The sequence below is a fragment of the Rhynchophorus ferrugineus genome, unplaced genomic scaffold (genome assembly GCF_030347505.1).
Source record: "Rhynchophorus ferrugineus isolate W39M unplaced genomic scaffold, kcgeb_rfMv2 rfM2, whole genome shotgun sequence".
Taxonomy (NCBI): Eukaryota; Metazoa; Arthropoda; class Insecta; order Coleoptera; family Curculionidae; genus Rhynchophorus; species Rhynchophorus ferrugineus.
Genome location: NW_027472581.1, coordinates 20,315,459 through 20,330,002, shown reverse-complemented (window position 1 = coordinate 20,330,002; position 14,544 = coordinate 20,315,459). Strand labels below are relative to the sequence as shown.

Genomic DNA, 14,544 nt, shown 5'->3' with positions numbered 1-14,544 from the left:
TAATATAACTTTATTTCTAAATAACTTTCGGTAATTACACAATAGGCCTACAAATCAATTAAATTTTTGTTTTATTTTGAAGGAATCTATACAATGTATTGTCAATATAATCACGATATTTTCTACCGATAGTGGCTGCTTTTTCCATTAGGTAATTTCCGAATTCCATCTCGAAAGTTAATTGGTTTATAATGGTTAAAATTATCACTTACTGCTTAAGAGAAACCAAAACAATATTCGTATTCCTACTTGTCCATTCGGAATAGCAATATTTTATAGCGTAATATTAGCTACATTTAGTATACTATAAAACTGAGTCTAACCATAAGTTTGTATGGAACTATAGTATGTGCAACTTTTAGGTTTTAAGAACCGATACGAAATATTACATATCTCACATAGATCAAATTATTATAAAAATCAGGCATTATTCATAAATATCAAGGCATTTAACATTTAATTAAATAAAATATGTAACTGTATAACAATTTATTTTTTCAATTTCTATTAATTATTTTAGTTATTCACTTTATAGACCTAAATTTTAAAAAGTCAATAGTTTATTTAATGACTGTGAATACATTCTTATATAGCAAAAAATAAAGTATGTAATTGGATTTGTTATTGTTCTAATATACATGGCAAAGTTAGAGAACCATTTCAAAATTATTTTATTCTTATATTCCCCAAGTATAATCATGTATTATATATGATGTTATGATTCACAGAATTTTAGTAAATATATTAATTAATGCTATCAAATATGCAGCTATTTTATATATATCCTTTTATTATTTTAAGCTTTTATCAACTGTTCATCACTAAATAAATTAATAGTTTATTTAATGGATATAAATGATTTCTTTTAACATAATTTTAATTCTAAATAACTTTCGGTAATTACACAATAGGCCTACAAATCAGTTAAATTTTTGTTTTATTTTGAAGGAATCTATACAGTATATTGTCAATAAAATCGCGATATTGTCTATCGATAGTGGCTGCTTTTTTCCATCAGGTAATTTCCGAATTCCATCTCGAAAATTAATTGGTTTATAATAGTTAAAATTATCACCTACTGCTCAAGAGAAACCAAAGCAATATTAGTGTTCCTACTTGCATATTCATAATAGTAATATTTCATAGCATAATATTTACCAAATACAATAATTTTAGACTTGCATGATATTTTATTTCCATGTTAATTAATTCAAGACACTTAATCTAATAATTAGTACGGTATTTATTAGAAGGTCTCAAATAAAGCAGCGCGAGAAAAAAAAAGCAAAATTTAATGAACCTGAAGGACTCACTTACCCCTGACAACGTAGTTTTCTCATGCAGAGCGTTCTGGCAATTGAGCGCGCTCTCTGGATTGAAGTACGTTAGGAATGCGCAACCTGTAATCAAAATATAAAATAGAATGAATTTACCCCTCTCATTTACATCTCTACTGCTTCCGATTTAAATAAATACGCCTTCTATCTCGCTTCCGCTCCCTGAGCGTTACGTGTTCGACTGATTGTCCCCGTTTTGTGTAAATCTTTTTATATTTTTTTTCTGCATGTGCTCTTTTTTCTACTTCGGCTTTGACGAGGGCTGAACTAAATTTAATAAATATGCACATATATATATATATATATATATATATATATATATATATATATATATATATATATATTTAGAAAATCATTTTAGATGTCACATCAGAAAATAATACTTTTTCTGATATGACAAAACGCTGACAAAACCCATTAAAAATTCACGTTACTATTTACAGTGCCTAGCATCGAATAGCTTCCCTTAATAGTTATTTTAAACTTAATTGTATAATGATAAAGTTATTACTGGTTGCTGATCAAATCTTCATTCAACACATATTCAAATTATTGCAAATATAAGGTGCGGCGAAAGCTCCTCTACCATTTTGATGGTGCACCATCTTGGTTATCTGACGTTTAACTCAGTCTCGTTTTAACCATTGTGTTAAGTAGACGTTCAAATTCTAATATGGATAAATATACACCACAAGAACGAGCAGAAATAGAGACAAAATTTATTGAAAATAATCGTTCCATTATTGGCACTTAACGGAAATTGCGTGAAAAGGTAGCGGGACTTTTGCCCCATGTTGTAGAACTTCGGTAAGTATTGATTATTACATCATGTCTTCAGTAGACAACTTTGTTTCCAAAATGAACTAAATATTTAGAGATATTTAGTATGTTATGCTGCATTTCTTCAAGCTTACAAAATAATTTACTTATAACTTTTATAATTGGTAAATAACCATAGCTGGCTCAGCTCAGCTATGACATCTATTTTCATATATTTGTTTGATAATCTGATAATATTTTCTTTTATTCATTAATAATGGAAATTTTTGCCTTTCTAAATTTATTATTATTTTATTTTATACATTCCTTTAGATGCAACATGTTATTGTCAATACATAAAAGTTTTTTTTTACTCTTTGTGATTCCACAATCTGCTCTATAGGCAATAAGTCTTTCTTATGTCTGTATTATATTTACATGGCATGCAGAAAATCAGCGATTCAGTCAGCGAGAAAATCAGAAAAGCAGCGATCTTCTGTGTAAAATATTATCTTAATTAATTAGTCTTATTTTAAAGTTTATATATGTCCACTAATCAGATCAGGTGATGTTAAATGTTTTAGTCTACGCACTTCACTATCACGTCGCATATTTAGCTCATTAGCGAGTACATTGGGATGCACTGACACTCTTTCGAAGTACTTCACACAAACACGTTGAACTAATAATAATAGAATACATAAAAGGAAAAATGTATTAAAGATATATTATAAAAATGTCATAAAACATTTTGAATCTAAAATAATATTATCAATGGAAAAGTAAATTTTTTTGTTTGATTGTTTTAGAGGAAGCTTTAGTAGAAGAATAAAACTGTTGTATACCCTTAAAATTATGGAAAACATATGTTTACGCTATAACATCAATAACCACGAACAACAACACGTTTTATTTAACATCGGAGGAGCTGTTTATCAAAAAGGAGTAATAAAAATATCTGTACTGTTTATAATAATGCAAAGCATAATTTAAGAAAAAAAAGCAGTTGAGGGAATTTACACGGGCAGAAATACTAAAATATGAGAGCGATAACTCACATTTGAAAATTCAATTTCAAGAAATTAGTGTTTCATATCGACCAATAATAACTAAACTGAATGAAAAGTTGAAGGAATTAAGACAAAAACGACAAAGCGACAGAAATATTTTAAATGAAACTCAAAAAACAGTGAAATGTATACTTCTGTACCATTTTGTATTATTCTTTTGCTATATTTTAGAGTCTCCTTCTTATCTGCTAGAGTTTTTCTGGATTGGACCTACAACTTCATGTGAGGCCTGAACCACGGACTATATATAAAATATCTGTTCGTGTTAGAATAATAATTTTTTAATATTTTTCGACAATATTAAATTCGACAGCACGGTTAAATAGTTCTAAGATAAGTGTTTGTATTGGAGATAGCTAATTAGTTCTATTTCAATTGGTTTTATATATACCACTCAATTAAACATATCCTTATACCTTAATATTAATATTGAAAATCTCTATAAATGAAATGTATTGAACAAAACTAATTAATATGTATTATAATTTTATTAGATCACACTCTGACGATATTCTAAATATTTAATATATCCCTAGATGTTCTCAAATTTACTTAGTGAGTTTCTCCATCACAGTTTCTCCAAAATTAAAGCACGTATTTTACATAGAAATAATGATGTTGCCCAGCTATAGAAGTGGAAGCAATATTTACAATAACATATCTAGAAAAACAACGGTTTGATGGAAATCTTGATTTTTAAAAATAAAAGATATAAAAGGATGTAACATAAAAAATATTACCGTAGCTGAGCCAGCGTGAGACAATTGAGTGAAAGGGAATACAATTATTATAAAGCACTCATAGGCAAATAAAGTACATTACTTTGTAAGTCTGAAGAAAAACCAAAACAGTACTAGAATATTTTAGAGTACTAGTCCATTTTAGAAACAAAGTTATTTTTTATGATATCAAAGTTCTATTGTAAAACCTTAACTAAAGTGGGTCATATTATGGCATTTTATGGATTTTATTACTAGTAGTCATCAAGAAAGTGCTGTTTAATATCTTAAAAGCTGTGAAAATAATAATTTAAAAATCATTCGCATCAGAACGAGATGCATTATGTACGAAGAAAATGATTAAAGAAAAAAGGATTGAAAACTTCCTGGTGTGCGAATTTAGTCTAAATAGCGTAAACCTTTTAGAAAATTGGAGAGGAACTCTTAGTGTAAACTCATTAACGTTTAGTTTTATTGCTCAGTCGAGATACCAGGTGTCTTCCTGTGGGCTAAAGAGGGTATCGTGTTAAATTTTACAATTTTTTATTTTAAGTTTAATCGATAAATGTATATACAACTAAGAAGCTCAAGAAGTTTTGTCGTTCGATATGCATTTTATTATTCAATATAATATCTTAAAAGTCTATTATACCTATACTAGTGATTTCTTAAAATAATTCGGCTGTTGGTTATATTATAACGGAAATTTGGGTCCCACATGAAAAAATTTGTATTTTTGAGCTGTGTGCGCATTTTATGCTTTATCTAAAATCATGTATTTCACTACAGAAGTTCTACATTGGTTCAACAGGCTGCAATAACAATTTGGGTTTATTTTTGTACAGGTCTTGAAATAGCTTTCTTATTTGATACTTGAAACGTAACCAGGTTATCTGGTAAAGTTTAGAAGAATTACAAAACATATTAATTGTCCATGTATTTTAATGATTTCTCACCTTGAAAAAATACAATAATTTCTCTTTTTAACAATATGTTAATACAGTGTCGAATGGCTGAACTGATTTGGTAATTATCCCTTCATCGGTCCATTTTCGCAACTCTCCAGTATTTTCAAAACAAATAATGAACAGAACATCCATACCATTCCAGATGAAACAGTAAATCCTTCACAATTCTAGCAACGTATAACCGAGCACTGTCATGTAAGAGGATGACCTTACGTCTGCAACTAACTATTGTCGGCCTTTTTCGCAAGAATATGTCAATACATTTATTAAATTGGCATCAGTTGGCAACTCAGTAACGGTTGAATTCGGCCTTAGCAGCTCTTAATTCAAGACACCTTGCTGATCTCGCCATATGCACCGTAAGATTTGTAAGACAACATGTGGACGGTTCAGCTGGTCTAACTGGTGAATGTTTGGTCTTAGGATTGTCATAATAGATACACATTCCTTTGTCAATTACAATATGTCATCGAAAATTCGTTTCTTTTCACAGGCAGGCGATGAAATTGCGGTGTTGATGATATTTTCCATCCTTTAGGATATTAAACAAAATTCTTTGAGAGTTTTAACTAGGTTTTTGTCTAAATACTCTTGAATTAATTGTTGAAATTTTTGGACTTTATTTTGTTTTGATTATTATTATTATTTAGAAGTTTTTATAAAAGTGTTTGATAGCTTTCAGAAGCAGATTTCTTCCAATCAAATAGCAATAATCTCTATAACGCTACATTCAAATATATTATTTCATGTAAATATAGGTTAAAACCAACAATGTAATAGTCAGGTTAGGATGTTTAATAGTTTTTTTTTACATTGATACTTCACATTTTCGCCAGTAGACATCGCTAATTAAAAAACAAACAAGCACCATTTCCTCTCCAGGCCAAAATATACATCTCTTGTAGAGCACAATTTGAACGCCCATACAAGTTTTTTAAGCTTTGTTCACATAAATTTATATAATCAAATTCCAATTTTTGAAGATGATTTTTTACAACTCTCTTAAATTCAATGGAATAAATTTAAAACCGTTAATTAAATTGAAATGTGTGAATTATTGAACTAAAATTATATAATACCACTAGAGTAAAATGTATGGAACACTAAACAGATCAAACATATCATAGAAAATGTCAATTAAATTACACACATCTCCAATATGGCTTTAACTAAGTCATAACCCAAGAAATATACTACAAAGAATAAATGTAGAGAAAGATCTTATGTAGGAGGAATATGAAAATATTCTTATTATGTCTTCACGTTTTTCAACTATTTTGACAAAGAAGCCTTTTCCTGATGTTGAAGATATATCCCACTGTCGTTAAACATTAGGTCGATAAAATTCAGTATCCCAAACTGATGGGACTTACCCCTTACCCAACCCAACAAGTTGGGGTAAGTTTATTCATTATAATAATCATTCAAATACTATTTTTTTTAATTTCAGCAGTAATGCCTTTCCGATAGACGCTATGTAAACTGAATATATTGTTTTATACTTGGATCTACTATTTGATAGTCAGAATAGCTCATCAATGCAAACCAAGTAGTTAATAGTTAGGCAAAGTTAGTAGTCAGTGATATTCAGTAGTTAAATAATACAAAATTATTCTATCAGTTAAATATTTAGTAAGTACTTTGGAGGAGTTTATTTCTTTAAAGAAACATATCTTGAGTTAGTAACAGAATAAATATATTGACTTAATTGAGATCGGTTTTTGGATTTATTAGACCTCATGGATTTAGAAATACAAATTCCTCAACAAAAACATAATTTTTCTTTCAACATTTGCCTTTAGGAATTTGTGAAGAGGATTAATTCCATAGTAAAAGGGGTTGTATTACCAGGAGTTGAGAAATTGCAAATTCACTTTATACTTTCAATTTCAGATGATCCTATATGAACAAACAAGGCAAGGCAATATCACATGCCCTAGAAAACTGTTTCTTTGTACTGTGAGTAGTTTTTGAGCTATCTTTTTTATTTTATTATTTATCAAACTTTTTAATGAAATGTAAATTTGAAGCTTTTAATTAAACACTTTTTAGTGATCTTCCAGATGGAATGTTAAAAATAATATACACCATATACTTTTGAATAAGACAGGTAAACAGAAATTTAACATAGAAAGACCCAAAGTGTCCTTTCAGTATTAGAAAACAAAAACAAATGAAAACATAAACAAATATGAAAAAGGAATGAAGCAGAAGAGATAATTTTGATTTGTTCCAAAGTTCTTCGTTTATGATAATATTTATATTTTATAAATATACTTATTTTTATACTATACTAGCGACCCGCCCCGGCTTCGCACGGGTGCAATGCTGATACTAAATTAAATACACTACAGAAAAAATATGAACGTTGTATATAAAAACATAGCGGCCCGCTCCGACTTTGCACGGGCATAAAATATATATGCCTATGTCACTCAATGAAAACATGATTAAAATCGATCCAGTATTTTTGGTTCATTCATTACTGCCCTTGGCCTGCACGCAATAAATTTGGAGTAAAACAATTCCTCTTCCCCTACACTTACTATGAAGATTTCCTGCTATCTTTGGAATATCTAAATTCTTACAATTTTTATTACATTACACATTTTTAAACGCAAATTTTAAATTTGTAATATCTCCGAAAATATTTGTTTAATTTACATGCTGTAATGAACCATATTGATCTATATTAATTGCACACTGTATTTAAGGTACTTAATTCGATAAGGATTAATGCCGTATTGCTTAAAATAGCTTCGTAAATAAGCCATTTTCTCACGTAAAAATTAAACAATAAAAATGGTTAATGTGGGTTATCCCTAAAAGATAAGCATATACCATCGCGGACTTTTTTGTGGACCTTTTTATGGTGCACAATACTGTAGTACATTAATTTGATCTAACTCGTAGGGTTAGGCAGCGTTTTTGCTAATTGCTAAATAAGCCTAAAAAATACGTTAATTTACGACATCACGTTAGAAATCTCTAAAATTAGCAACGTTGCCTTAGTATATTATGCATGTATTATACATATAAACCTTCCTCTTGAATCACTCTATCTATTGAAAAAAACCGCATCAAAATCCGTTGCGTAGTTTTAAAGATTTAAGCGCACATAGGGATATAGGGTCAGAAAAGGCGACTTTGTTTTATACTATGTAAGATTTATATCTTATAAATAATTTGTAGTTTTACAGATTATATTTATTTCATTCATTGAATTATTTAATACATTTATTTCAGAAACTAAATTGATTTTTATTTAAATTTTATTGGTCAATTAAACGTCGTAGTGACGTCAGGGCCACAGCCACGTGCCAAACTTTATCATAGAGCCACTCAAATATCTTCACAGCAATATGACTTCCTAATATTTGAAGGAGGCTCTTTTTTTATAGTAACTTATGAGTCTGGGTACTACTGATAATCCTCAATCAAGAATAGAAAAATCTTTTAAATCTACTAATATTTATTAAGTTTATCAGAATCAGAACACTTACAGATTAAAAGTCCTCTAAGTCTCTCAAAATTTCTGTTACCAATTTAACTGACCCAACCGCCATATACAACTACTCAATAATGAACCCGTTAAGGTCCTTCGTACAGAAGATGAAGCCTTTTAGTAAGAAATCTTTTTCTTTCTATACAGGTAGTCAAGCCTCTCGTTAGCGCTAATTCTAAAGTGAAAGAGCTATCAAATTAGGGTGATAGCCCAAGCTGAATTTTGTAAAGATTAGATCCCTGTTTGTACCTCAGATGCTAATAGGAGGAAAAGGCTTGAAGTAACATTATTTTGGATCGAAGGTATAAGCTCTCTTTCACTTGACATTTAAAGATATTCCCAATATATATATATATATATATATATGCACTCATGCATTTTTCACGGAACAACATATGAAATTCCAATTGTTTATTTGATATTCATTTTATTAAAAATAAACACCAGAAATTTAACAATAATCCATCAAAAATCACATGATAATATTATTACTTGAAGGTATTTAAGAAAGAACTAAAAACCCACTAATTTAATAACACTCCGGCACGCAACACTGTCGCATCGAATCAACGAATCCTAACTCGTTGAATATTTTAAATAACTCTTATACCGAAAATCGTATGGCCGATAAGTCCTAACCTCTAAAAGTGACACAAGCCAAAGGGCAATGGCGTTAATTTTACGACGCTTTATTGTCACGACCAACAAATTAATAAAATGACAATGCTTTTATTTAAGTGACTGCATGAATAATTCGGTTTACTCCGATGATGAACGAGGCGGGGTGTGCGTACGAATGCGCCACGGTAATTGTCCGACGATATCATGTGGATTCTTTTGTTTTGCGCGGGCGGTCTTTTGACGATGTGGGTTTACCATCGCGACCCGAATTTTAATTTCATCTTTATTTTTATAGTTTCGCTCTCTTTTTTACGACTAGGGAGGGGTTTAAAAAGTTATTTAACTTGTGATTTGTAGGTAGGATGCAGATTATACGATTACTTATCTGAAGAATGTAATTTTAAATTAGCAACATAGAATAATAGAGAAAAAAGTCAATAGGGGGCTCTGGAGTCTTCGCTTCTAACCGGTAAAAATTATTACTAATATTATGAATAATTATGAATAATAATGAACTGTAGCTTGTAATTTAGATTTACTATAATGTTAAAACAAATTATATTTCATAATATTTTTGTTCAATTATTTTATTTACATTAGAATTTTTTTGTATGTCAAAGCCAAACTCAGAGTTAATTCGCCAACAGTGCAATATTTCGACGTCACATATGTCCATGATGCATTACTAAAAAACCTTTGAATATACTATATATATATATATATATATATATATATATATATATATATATATATATATATATATACATCCCATAGTTGTTTTAATTTCCAGAACTGATGAACCTCTACTATAGAGTTCCTTAAATATTAATGTACTAACGTTTCGTATACAAAAATCATTTTGTTTCATTTTCTAATTCATATACAATATATAATATTGTATATGGAGGAGGAGGTCAAATGTTAACCGATTTGTAGAGGTTTATTTTCAATTTCCTAATTGTATATTTGCATAAACGCGAATAGGCATACACAGCAGTAATTACACCTGAAAATATAGCTCATTACCACTAAACTTTTTATGACATGATTTTACTGCTTACAATAGTTTAAAATGCTAAAATTTAATTTAAAAAGGCGATATTATGTATAGATTTAGATCAGAAATATGTGTTTCTTAATACACTATATATGTGTTAGTTCTGTAACTGTTTTGGGTACACTGTTTAAAATAATTATTTCATCAGAAAATAATTTACATAAACCAGAATATGCATTATTTCATAATCCACTAACTGAAAAGAAATGCAAAAATAATATTACTGCACCCAATTTAATGATAACGTAATACACCACACCTAACTGTAGATGTGTTTTGAGCTAAAATTTATTTTAGTAGATTAACTTTCTATCAGCAGTCACAATAACCCACAGAAACATTCTATTTGCCTGGCAAGTAACTAAACCGCAATTTGTATGCTATACATGTTCTTTCCTTTTTGATTATTCCATTCACCATCGAAGCTGCATAAGTTCCTTGAGAGATTGTACTGGGTTTTCCTTCAATAAATCTTGCAATTTATTGTCATCAAACTGTTTTGGTCTTTCAGGACGTACTTTGATGTTGACATCAACATAACTGGTTTCAAATCAACGAAACCAAATCCAATTATTGAGATATGACAGAGAAGAATAACCATAATTTTATAAAAACGCTTGATAGGGTTTGCCAGTAGAATTTTTGAAATCAAACAACAGAAATAGAGAATAGCGAAAATGCCTTTGAGCGTTTCATGATTAGCATCTATCAGTAAGTAACTCATAGTAATAGTCATACTATTAAATTAACTGTCAAGTAAAGTAATTTAACTGGTTACGTTATTTTATTGATACTTAAATACTTTGAATTTTCAGCAATAAGTTTGTATAATATCTAGCTATACATCTACTACGTCTTTTGTTTTGCCATTGGTAGTCATTTGGTAGAAGCTTTAAGCTATCTCTTGGCGTCAACAATATATTAACGGAAAAGCTAAGGATTGGTGTATAGTAAAGTATATGTAGACTAAATATGTGTTTGTTGATACCTTTTTGTTAAATATAAGAATATTAGTGGATTACTCTTTTATGATAAAGCAAACTTAAATTATAAACTCAAACATTTTGGATCAGCTGAATTAAATTTTTTAGAAGTTATAAAATAAAAAGTTTTATAAACACAAAAACTATTAACTAAATATTGTTAATATATATTGTCGATACAAAATCCGTCATCGAATAATCGTAGTGAAGCACGTTAATCGCACGATATGACATGTATATTAATAAAAATCTTTATTTTTTAAATCTTCGCGTCTCGTTGTTTGTCCGTGATGAATTCCTAAACTACTGAACGGATTTTAATCAAATTTTGCATACACTGTATGCCGTTTGATGAGACAGTATATAAATGGTCAATTGAAATGTCCCCGGCCACGGCGGAAACACATAGATGGCGCTACTAGAATTAAATACTTAAGTTTTATAGTTAGCCCTAAGCTTCAAAAATGCGTGTATAAATTTGGCAGCTGTCGGATCATTAGTTTGTGAATTATAGCATTCTGAGTGAAGCAAATTTTGTTCTTGTGAAAAAAAATGGATAAAAAGTAATTTCGCGTATTGATATCGCTTCTAGAAGAAAAAACTATAGTTGAAGCAAGAACTTGGCTTGATGCTGAGTTTCCGGAAACTGTCCCAGGAAAATCAGCAATCAAGAATTGGTGTGCTAAGTTTAGACGTGGTGAAATAAGCACCGAAGACGGTGAACGCAGTGGACGCCCAAAAGAGGTGGTTACCGACGAGAACATTTAAAAAATCCACAAAATGATTTCGAATGACCGTAAATTGAATTTGAATAAAATAGAAGACACTGTATAGATATCAACTGAACGTGTATATCATATTATTCACGAATATTTGGGTATGAGAAAGTTCTGTGCAAACTGGGTGCGGCGAAATCTCACTTTTGACCAAATACAACGACGAGTTGATGATTCGGAGCAGGGTTTGAAGACTATGAAGCGTAATAAACCTGCGATTTTTGCATCGATATGTAACAATGGGGAAACATGGCTCCATCATTTCACTTCGAAGTCCAATCAACAGTCATCCGAGTGGACTGCACACGATGAACCCACTCCAAAGCGGGGAAAACGCAATACTCGGATGGCAAGGTTTTGGCGTCTGTATTTTGGGATGCGCATGAAATAATTTTTATTGACTACCTTGAAAAATGAAGGACCACCAACAGCAGCTATTACATAGCGTTATAGGACCGGATGAAATCGCCGAAAAACGGCCGTATTTGAAGAAAAGGAAAGTGCTGCTCCACCCAGGCAATGCACCCTGTCAAAAATCCATGAATTGGGCTTCGAATTGCTTCCTCTTCCAGAGTATTCGCCAGATAGGGCCCCCAACTACTATTTCACGTTCTCAGATCTCAAAAGAGTGGTCCCTGGGAAGACATTTTAGTCGAATGAAGAGGGGATGGCCAAAGCTGAGGCCCATTTTTAATCAAAGGACAAATCCTACTACAAAAATGGTATCGAAAAGTTGAAGGGTCACTATAATCAGTGTATAATCCTTGAAATGAATTATGCTGAAAAAAAACTAATTTTGCCAAAAAAATGTGTTTTACTATGGTAGGCCGGGGACTTTTTAATTGACATGTTAAAATAACATATTTATTAAAAACAGAAATTCTTTTTTAACAGAAATTCCTAACCCAACAAATTGGTTAAAATATATTTATACATACAGATTCAAAAAAACTTATTAGCACTAAACAAAGAAAACACTCAATTCCGTTCACACTTCCCCCACCTCCTTTTGATTTCTGACGCTTCATGTTTGCGTAATTAATCCAGTCCTGAAAAAACCACAGGTTTCACTTCAACACGGAAGCCTACATTTTCAAATCAATCATTCGCTAACGGCGGGAAGTCGCCTTATCGCCTCAAACGCTTGACATTCTCGAAGTTCACAAGAAGCCCCGTATCATGTGCGGTCTGCCCTATATATTTCAATAAAAAAAAAGAGAACCGAACGATAAGAAATAAAACGGACGCCGATAACAATAGATATGTGGCTCTTCCAAGGCCTTTTCCTATTCATCAACACGCAAATGTGTGAGAATAATTAAAAGCAAGTTGTTTTATGCACTGGGTCACGAAGGGGCAATAGTTTTTTCCCCCCGATTTTTTATCGCCAGATTAATTTACGGGCTGGGAGTCGACGTTGTTTTAAAATGAAATTTGTTTCTTTTTGTGTTTCTACCAGAGGTTTAATCGATAAGGCTGAAAGGGTGGGTTGTAATGGTGGGGCAGTGGCTGTTTGTATGGTAAACAGCGCGACTTTAAATAATAATGACCGGTGTTTAAACTAGGCGAGCGGAAACATAATTCTTAATTTCGGAATTAATTTAGATTAATAGTCTTAGAATTGTATTTGTAAATAAAAGTTGACATGAACTATGCACTTATATTTACATAATTATTATGATACGGGATATTCTAGAATTCTTTTTTTGTTCTTGCCTAAAACCAGGCGGTGAAATGCATGACGCATACCTGGTCGCGGAGAATTGCCCTGGAGTCACAAGTTGGACCGGGTTATGTGGGATTGCCTCTGGGCTTACCAATATACGGAACCAAAACCGCCTCATAGGTGACCCAGGTGGATCGCTACTGTCACTGCCTTAAATTTGGGGATATGGCACCCGCTGATCGGGCAGCCGTTATTGGGCATGAGGACCCGGCAATTCTATTGATTCGCGAACCTGACTTACCACACAACTGGATACTGTTGTATGGGGGCGAGAGTTATAACTGTAGCGACGGATAAGATTCTTTCAGCCTGGAAAATGGGGGGAGCTTAGCGGTGACGCGGTGCTAAGATCCCAGCATGGCGACCAGCTCGCGAACAAGCGCGTTTTCAGAAGAACTTGAGCTGAGTTGTGGTTTGTGGAATGATTGACATATGAAGTGCTTGATTTCTGGAGTGTCAGTTTCCCTGTGAATTTGATTATTTCTGACAAACCATGGAGCGTTTAATATACTCCTGAGGAGCTTATTTTGGAAAACTTGAAGCCGTTTGACCTGGTTGGGTGTAACAAACTTGAAGTAAACATAAGATCCGTAAATGACTACCGACCGAATTAACATTTTGTAAAAAATAAGCATTTGATGGAGATGGGAAGTCCGCTAGACGAGGAGATCAGAGAAGATAGCAGGTTTGCTATCCCCGTTCTCGATTGTTTTCTGGATTTAGGAATGCCAACTGAACCGCCGGTCGAAGTGTAGACCTAAGTACGTGACGTTATCCAGCCATGGAATTATTGCGGTGTCGATCTTAAGTTGCGAGACGCGCAGTGCGTAAGGCTTCTTATGGAAAATAATGGCCTGGGATTTTAGGGGGTTGATTTGCAACTTCCAGAATTTGAACCACTTGACCGCATGATCGAGCTGTTTCTGTAAACGTTGGCGATTGCGACTGTGAAGAAAGCAGTATCGTCACGTAAAACGCGACGTCAATGTGCTCTTTTCCCGGCAGATCTGAAATAAAGAGGTT

At 31.8% G+C, this 14,544-nt stretch overlaps 1 long non-coding RNA gene across 1 annotated transcript in view; it reads right to left on the bottom strand.

The window, feature by feature from the left end:
* Positions 1 to 1,274: 1,274 nt before the first annotated feature.
* LOC143191231 (uncharacterized) overlaps positions 1,275 to 14,544 on the bottom strand; it is a 212,297-nt gene continuing 199,027 nt past the window's right edge. The window contains exon 3 of the long non-coding RNA XR_013004446.1: positions 1,275 to 1,400. This is a non-coding gene — a long non-coding RNA (uncharacterized LOC143191231). The remainder of the gene's footprint in view (positions 1,401 to 14,544) is intronic.